General features: G+C 41.6%; 1 long non-coding RNA gene across 1 annotated transcript; it reads right to left on the bottom strand.

Annotated features, from left to right (window-relative positions):
* Positions 1–4,935: 4,935 nt before the first annotated feature.
* LOC135108984 (uncharacterized) lies at positions 4,936–7,822 on the bottom strand. Its single transcript, XR_010272525.1, has 2 exons — positions 7,303–7,822; positions 4,936–6,024 (listed from the first exon to the last, which is right to left on the bottom strand). It is a non-coding gene; the product is annotated as an uncharacterized LOC135108984 (long non-coding RNA).
* Between the last annotated feature and the right edge of the window lie 1,366 nt (positions 7,823–9,188).

Raw genomic sequence — 9,188 nt, 5'->3', positions numbered from 1 at the left:
ACAGAATAGGGGTGAGAGAAAGAAGAAAGTCTTGTGCAGCGAGGCCGCGGGAGGAGGGGAGGCATGCAGTTAACAAGATTAGAAGAGCAGTTAGCATGAAAACAGCGGTAAAAGACAGCTAGAGATGCAACATTGCGGCGGTGAGAGAGAGGCTGAAGACAGTCAGTTAGAGGAGAGGAGTTGATGAGACGAAAAAGCTTTTGATTCCACCCTGTCTAGAAGAGCAGTATGAGTGGAACACCCCCCCAGACATGTGAAGCATACTCCATACATGGACGGATAAGGCCCTTGTACAGAGTTAGCAGCTGGGGGGAGGGGGTGTGAGAAAAACTGGCGGAGACGTCTCAGAATGCCTAACTACATAGAAGTTGTTTTAGCTAGAGATGAGATGTGAAGTTTCCAGTTCAGATTATAAGTTAAGGACAGACCGAGGATGTTCAGTGCAGAAGAGAGGGACAGTTGAATGTCATTGAAGAAGAGGGGATAGTTGTCTGGAAGGTTGTGTCGAGTTGATAGATGGAGGAATTGAGTTTTTGAGGGATTCAAAATACCAAGTTTGCTCTGCCCCAATCAGAAATTTAAAAAAAAGATCAGAAGTCAAGCGTTCTGTGACTTCCCTGTGTGAAATGTTTACTTCCTGAAGGGATGGACGTCTATGAAAAGACGTGGAAAAGTGCAGGGTGGTATCATCAGCGTAGGAGTGGACAGGACAAGAAGTTTGGTTTAGAAGATCATTAATGAATAATAAGAAGAGAGTGGGTGATAGGACAGAACCCTGAGGACACACCAGTTAATAGATTTAGGAGAAGAACAGTGACCGTCTACCACAGCAGCAATAGAACGATCAGAAAAGAAACTTGAGATGAAGTTACAGAGAGAAGAATAGAAGCCATAGGAGGGTAGTTTGTAAATCAAAGCTTTGTGCCAGACTCTATCAAAAGCTTTTGATATGTCCAAGGCAACAGCAAAAGTTTCACCAAAATCTCTAAAAGAGGATGACCAAGACTCAGTAAGGAAAGCCGGAAGACCAGTAGAGCGGCCTTGACGGAACCCATACTGGCGATCAGATAGGTTGTGAAGTGATAGATGTTTAAGAATCTTCCTGTTGAGGATAGATTAAAAAACTTTAGATAGGCAGGAAATTAAAGCAATAGGACGGTAGTTTGAGGGATAAGAACCGTCACCCTTTTTAGGAACAGGCTGAATTTAGGCAAACTTCCAGCAAGAAGGAAAGGTAGATGTTTGACAGACAGAGCTGAAAGAGTTTGACTAGGCAAGGTGCAAGCACGGAGGCACAATTTCGAAGAACAATAGGAGGGACCTAATCAGGTCCATAAGCTTTCCGAGGGTTTAGGCCAGCAAGGGCATGGAAAACCTTATTGCGAAGAATTTTAATAGGTACCATGAAGTAGTCAGAGGGTGGAGGAGAGGGAGGAACAAGCCTAGAATCGTCCAAGGTAGAGCTTTTAGCAAAAGGTTTGAGCGAAGAGTTCAGCTTTAGAAACAGATATGATAACAGTGGTGCCATCTGGTTGAAATAAAGGAGGGAAAGAAGAAGAAGAAGCAAAGTTATTGGAGATATTTTTGGTTAGATGCCAGAAATCACGAGGGGAGTTAGATCTTGAAAGGTTTTGACACTTTCTGTTAATGAAGGAGTTTTTGGCTAGTTGAAGAACAGACTTGGCATGGCTCCAGGCAGAAATATAAAGTGCATGAGATTCTGGTGATGGAAGGCTTAAATACCTTTTGTGGACCACCTATCTATCAAGTATAGCACGAGAATAAGCTGTGTTAAATCAAGGTTTGGAAAAAAGAGTGAGGAATGTACGCCCTCCATGCCAGACACTATCACCTCTGTTATGCGCTCAGCACACAAAGACTGGTCTCGGACACGGAAGCAGTAGTCATTCCAAGGAAAATCAGCAAAATACCTCCTCAGGTCCCCTCAACTAGCAGAAGCAAAACGCCAGAGGCACCTTCGCTTAGGAGGATCCTCAGGAGGGATTGGAGCGATAGGTCAAGATACATATATGAGACTGTGATCGAAGGAGGCCAGCGGAGAAGAAAGGGTGACAGCATAAGTAAATTAGAGGTCAGGAAAAGGTCAAGAATGTTGGGCGTATCTCCAAGACGGTCAGGAATACGAGTGTTGCACCAATTGCTCTATGTCATGGAGGATAGCAAAGTTGAAGGCTGGTTCACCAGGATGGTCAGTGAAAGGAGAGGAAAGACAAAGATGGTGGGTGAACATTGAAGTCTCCAAGAATGGAGATCTCTGCAAAAGGGAAGAGGGTCAGAATGTGCTCCAATTTGGAAGTTGAGCAGTCAAAGAATTTCTTATAGTCAGAGGAGTTAAGTGAGAGGTATACAGCACAGATAAATTTAGTTTGAAAGTGACTCTGTAGTCGTAGTCAGATGGTGGAAAATTCGGAAGATTCAAGAGTGTGGGCACGAGAGCAGGTTAAGTCATTGCGCACATAAACGCAACATTCAACTTTGGATCGAAAATGAGGATAGAGAAAGTAGGAGGGAACAGAAAAGGGGCTACTGTCAGTTGCTTCAGACACCTGAGTTTCAGTGAGGAAAAGAAGATGAGGTTTAGAAGAGGAGAGATGGTGTTCTACAGATTGAAAATTAGATCTTAGACCGCGAATGTTGCAGAAATTAATGAAGAAAAAGTTGAGGGGGTGTCAAGACACTTAGGGTCATCGACAGAAAGGCAGTCCGACCTGGGGACATTTATGGTCCCCTCCCCAGATGGGGACTCCGAGGCTGGTGTAGGAGTCGCCATGATAATTCTGAAATTTTTGAGTGAAGGGTGTGTGTGTGTGTGTTATTAGGTGCTTGTAGTTTTATGTGGAGGAAGAGAGTTGTCTTTAGAGGGCAGGCTGTGACTACCCCCTTGTGTTGTGAGACACAAAGGGAAACGTTCAGTGAGGTCACAGCTGGGTTTAATGATAAGTTCACAGCACCCCCTGAACAGTGCTTTAGACTTCACTGGAAGTAATTATCGTTTCGGCAGGTGTCTACTGCCTGCTCCGTATAATAATCATAGTAATATTAAGGACAATCAATCATTTGCACTTAGTAACATTTGAATAACGAAAAATGAACATCAAAATGATCAACGACGGACGACGACGACAACAACAACAGTAGAAGCAGCAGCACCAGCAGCAGCAGCAACAACAACAACAACAACAGCAAAATAATAATAATAATAATAATAATAATAATAATAATAATAATAATAATAATAAGAAGAAGAAGAAGAAGAAGAAGAAGAAGAAGAAGAAGAAGAGAAAAGAAACAAGAACAAATAGATCACATCAAAGAAATAACACATAAAATGTGAGTTTCTACAACAAAATCAAATGATCTAAAGTCTCTCCCTCTCTCTCTCTCTCTTTCTTACCGAAGTGAGTAAATACTTGTTTCTTTCTGCTTCTAAGTTTTACTTATAGATTGTGAAAATAATATGCAGCAAGTACATAAAAACATGAAGACAATCAATCAACTCAGCATTAAATAAGCAAATGCAATTCAAATATACTCCTACAACTTATCACCACAGTCAAATCTGCTTCCACGAAGTTGCGAGTCGTGTTGTCTCCATGCATACTTTACCACTCCTCCATTGCTAACTTTGCACAGGGACCTTGTCCGCCCCTTACATTGGCTTGATAACTCTCTTAGTCATATAAAAGTTACTTTGCTAGAGACATGTTCAGTGTCATCTTAAACATACACATATAAATATACACAGGGCCTTTGTCTGCCCCTTACATTGGCTTGCTCTCTTAATCATATAAAAATTACAAAGGATATACATAGTATGGTAGTAATAATTAATAAGTAAAAGATTATGCATGCAATACAACACCTACGTCACTGAATGCCTCACACCTCCACTGATCGTCTGTCACAATTTTCATTTCTCTCAGGGCGACTAATACACCCCTTTAATTTAAAAATTTCTGCCCATGTTGCAATTTTATTGTGTGTGTGTGTGTGTGTGTGTGTGTGTGTGTGTGTGTGTGTGTGTGTGTGTTGTGTGTGAGTGTGTGTGTGTGAGAGAGAGAGAGAGAGAGAGAGAGAGAGAGAGAGAGAGAGAGAGAGAGAGAGAGAGAGAGAGAGAGAGAGAGAGAGAGAGAGGAGAGGAGAGAGAGAGAGGAGAGAGAGAGAGAGAGAGGAGAGGAGAGAGAGAGAGAGAGAGAATTCAAAATGAAATAAATAAATTAGAAATGATTATTGGAATGGAGAGAGACAGAAAAAAAAAATGTCATAGAATATTATCTTGATGGAAGTTTTCAGTAATGCTTTGAAGATTTTTCACTCTTTACTGCTCGTCTATAGCCTCGCATTTCTGATTTGGATTAAAATTTCCTCTTTCAATATCTTTTATTTGCTCTGTCATTTTCATTATTTGTTTAAGCTGACTAATCCTTTCTTGCCATCCCGCCTTTGCTGTTCTTTCCTCATTCTTTATCATCATGTTCATGTATTCGACAGTGCTCAGTGGATCTGGTTTCAGAGCTATTTCCCTTAGTCTCTCAAGGGACTTCTGCATACATACAACCATGTGCAGCATCTTTTTCTGCCCCTCTTCATATTCCATCTGAATCTCGTCAATCACATTCTGCGCAGTCAGTTTCTTTCTTCTTGCCTCTTCGTATCGTTCATAAATTGCATCCATTGTCCTTACAACTTTCTTCCTAGTGACATAAAAGATGTAGTTACATATTTGATGGTCTTCAGCAGGGCAATGTGAAGGGCAGACTACACATGTCTGTGACTTGTCCATAGCGTAGCACCAGTTTTCACGTAATCCTAACCCCAGAGTGTGAGCCACGCAGTTCGGGCAACAAGTGCGTTTACATTTCATACAATTACGCATTCCTTGAAAAAGAAGCGAATTACTAGGTTTCTCATCAAAGACATCTTCCTCAACTTCTACTGTGTAATTTTTGTTTTTTTCTATTGCAAATTCATGTTCTTTTAACAATTTCTTCTCCTTTTCTAGGGTATTCAGTTTACTTAGGCCTACTCTGATTTCCTTTTCTATGCCTTCATTATATACTTCAATGTTTTTGCGCTCACGAAGGACATCTTTAGTAATAACAAGGCTCTTGCTTTCGACATGGAGGAGTTTCTCCAGTAAGATCTGGAAACTTTCACATCCCCATTTCCCAGAAAAGAGAGGTAAATCTCTGGTTTTTACCCGTCTGGGTGTAAATAGCTGAATTATTGAACTGGAAGTATTCCTTGTATGGTATTTCAGCTTTTCCTCACAGCACTTAGCACCTCGGGCTCCTGTCCGTCAGCAAAAGTAACTAGGAGGAAAATATTGTCACTTATGTCTTTGCCAAACAGTGCAAGGATACTGTCAAAGACGTATTTTTGCCCTACAGAGAGTCTTGCCTGGGACGTCTGAACCACAAAGCCAATAGCATCGATGTGGCTGATGCCAGCATCTCCTGGGGTGGTTGAAAAACTTGCGAAACTGCTCCATTATTTCTTTGTCGCGCTCAGTGCCCTTAGTGTCGCCTAAACCTGGAGTGTCGATGATGGTGAGAGAATAAGGCGTTCGGAAACCGTCCTGGTGATGTAGAGTGTAGGAAGTAACATCCTTTGTCTGGCTCTCTGCCTGGTTGGCGTTACTGTCCTCCACAATCATTTTGAAGCGGAATTTGTCATCCCAGTCAACTCCAAGGACGTAGTTAACCAGGCCATTGATGAGTGTTGTCTTTCCAGAACCTGTTTCCCCCACCATCATGATAACTTTGTTTGCATTGCTCTGAATGCTACGTCCGTAACTCTAGCTTTACAAAGTGCCCGTCTTCATCCCGCGCCGTCTGCTCCATTGGAATAGCATAGACACTTGGAGTTCCATCTTGGACAACGGTGGAGCGTTGAAGAACGGACAGTTTGAGGTGCGTCTCTCCAGTTCCCGCCATCTTCACGAGCTGCCTTGGTGCAGTTGACGTCTGTGATACGACTGACTGCTGCGTAGACTGGATGGATCTGCAAGGACGTAGTTAGATGTAATGTCACTGAAATATGTGGCATTCGTTCCCAATGTTGTAATGCAGTACATATGACTGAGAGAGAGAGAGAGAGAGAGTAGTAGTAGTAGTAGTAGTAGTAGTAGTAGTAGTAGTAGTAGTAGTAGTAGTAGTAGTAGTAGTAGTAGTAATAATAATAATAATAATAATAATAATAATAATAATAATAATAATAATAATAATAATAATAATAATAATAATAATAATAATAACACACACACACACACACACACACACACACACACACACACACACACAAGAACAACAACAAAAACAATGTTCATCTCACCGCGTAGAGTACAAAGTTAGCACGCTCTGCTCACAACCAAGAAGGCCGGGTTCGAACCCCGGGCGCGGCGAGGCAAATGGGCGAGCCTCTTGAGACTGGTCATTGTTGGTGTGGCCGCGAGTGAGGAGGAAAGATGCACTTGAGGAGCCAGTAAGTCAATTTGTCCCAGCACGATTATTATGCTTGCTGAGGGGCTTTAAGTAAAACGCGCTCCCCGTGCAGCGTGTCCCTCCCGCGACGCAAGATTGGCTTCCGCTCACTGATAGTCAGTGTCCTTCACTTGTCTTCACACACACACACACCACACACACACACACACACACACACACACACACACACTCCGCGTCTCCTTCGATGCGATGGTGGACCCGGATCTTTTGTTACATTAAAACCCAGATTCGGATCGTAATGCAGAAAGTATTTTGACTGCGGATATCCAATACATCATTAATATCACTCACTGCATAAATAAACTGATACATGTAAAAAAAATATCCATATCCACTACCATGGATATGTAGGTAAAACTAATCCGCAACCGTAAATGTTATTTTTAACCTTTGCACTTTTATCTGCAACCGCATTTTTAAGGAAATACCCAGCTCCGCTCTCGCTGGGCCTTAAAATTTAATATCTAATACATCACTACTATATATTATGGACAACATATGGATCAGAAGTGTACATTGTTCATAACGTCATTGCCTCTTTTTTTACTTCAGGTGAAAAGCTTGCGTAAAGCTTGAAAAATCCTTGAGTTGATGTAATTGTCAAACAACACCACAAAATGCAGAAAATGACGTGACGTACATGAAGCGATTTGTGTAAAATGTAAATCAAAGCTTCTGTCTTATGATATCGGGTAGTACTGAAGCAAAAATTGTCTTTCAGTTATTCAACGCTGGCTTTGTATTACGCCAACGAAACAAGACGAGAACAAGAACTCACCAGCAGAGAAGTGTATTTACCAAGAGTGAGAGGCTGGAGTCCTTCGTTCCCCGAGATCTTGTGAGTGAATGGCGAGGTGCCTGCTGGGCGGTTGGTCCTCGGCTCGAGCACCCAAGTGGGGGGGTCCTTCCTGTGCACCCCAACTCAACCCCCCACCAATCACGATGCTGAGAATTCCCACAACGTCCAATGAGAAGCGAGATGAAAACTGGGTGGATGACAAAGGATATACAGGACTTGAACGCGTAATAGGCATCATTATTCCAAGTAAAAAAAATACACACAAATATGCATGCTCTCTCTCTCTCTCTCTCTCTCTCTCTCTCTCTCTCTCTCTCTCTTCCTTGTGATGGAAGAACTTGACTGTACTCTAAGGCGATAGAGAAGATATACAGACCCACTGGATATTCTTGCACGTCATTCATGAACATTTATACACTTCAATTTTATTGCAGTTTCAACCAATACATTATATGTAACTACAGCCCTTCGCAGGTTCTGCATCTTACTGTTTGGAGTATTACTTTTAAACTGGTAGCATTTACTGATGAAGATGACAAAGTATCATCAAATGACATTTATTGTATCTCTCTCTCTCTCTCTCTCTCTCTCTCTCTCCTCTCCTCTCTCTCTCTCTCTCTCTCTCTCTCTCTCTCTCTCTCTCTCTCTCTCTCTCTCTCTCTCTCTTTATATATATATATATATATATATATATATATATATATATATATATATATATTATATATATTATATATATATATATATATATATATATATATGACCATATCTCTTCGATGTTGCGTCGCCTTTTTTTTTTTTTTTTTTAATCCATCATTCGTGGTGTTGTTGCCATCGATTCATAATTTACTACTTCCTTCACATCCTCCGTAAATAAGATACTGTATGAAACTGTCAGTGATATCATGAATGCATCCTATATTGTCTATGGTGATTAGACCCAGAATGGATCAATAACATGGATGGGGTAAAGGGAGAAGCCGAGATGAAAATAATAAATATGTAACAACAAAAAAAAATCCCAATAACAACAAATGTGTAAATAAACCAACAAACAAAAGTTAATGCCGCTGTGAAGAAATAGTAGATAGTTGAGAAGTCCTTGGACTGACGTGTCATGCAACATTCGTGCACATATGAACATATGATATGGTTCGATACCAACAATAGCAACGTGGACTCCCCACACACTGTTACCTATTACTATACTTCAATATTTCTCACTATATCCTTCTATCCCCACTCTTACTTCGCTTCACCCCGCTTTTTCTAAAAAAAAAAAAAAAAAGAAAGGTTCAATACCTCAGTGAAGACTTTTGCTCTGCAGCTGATGCTGACGTGGATGATGTGCGTGTAAAACCATTCTTGCCGATATCACTAAGTGGCAACTGCTAATCGGCTTTTTTTTTTATTTTTTTTTTTTTATCCTGGCAAAACGTTGGTACACTTTAGAATTGCCAGATGTCGCCTGCGAGACCGGCATCAGTGGAAAAACACGGCAAAACTCCTTCATCTTGTTCCTTTACACATAGCACTATCCTTAACCCATGAAGTGCAGTGACATGTGTTTGTCACATGTCTGACAAGAAACACACCGGGAAAGGTAAGACACAAGACTCGTTCCCCTTGGTCAACGGTAACGGGCGGGCGACAGGACCAGGACGCGTCCCATGAAACAGGAAATGTTTAGGGGGGGGGCCGGGTGTGGCATGTAGTGTGGGGGAAGACATGGGAAGGAAACAACAGTCTCTCTCTTTCTCTCTCTCTCTCTCTCTCTCTACACACACACACACACACACACACACACACACACACACACACACACAGAGAAAGAGGAAAATCGTAGATCAGAGGACTGTGATCAATTC

The sequence above is a fragment of the Scylla paramamosain genome, chromosome 2, assembly GCF_035594125.1.
Source record: "Scylla paramamosain isolate STU-SP2022 chromosome 2, ASM3559412v1, whole genome shotgun sequence".
Classification (NCBI taxonomy): Eukaryota; Metazoa; Arthropoda; class Malacostraca; order Decapoda; family Portunidae; genus Scylla; species Scylla paramamosain.
This window is presented reverse-complemented; position numbering and strand designations above follow the sequence as displayed.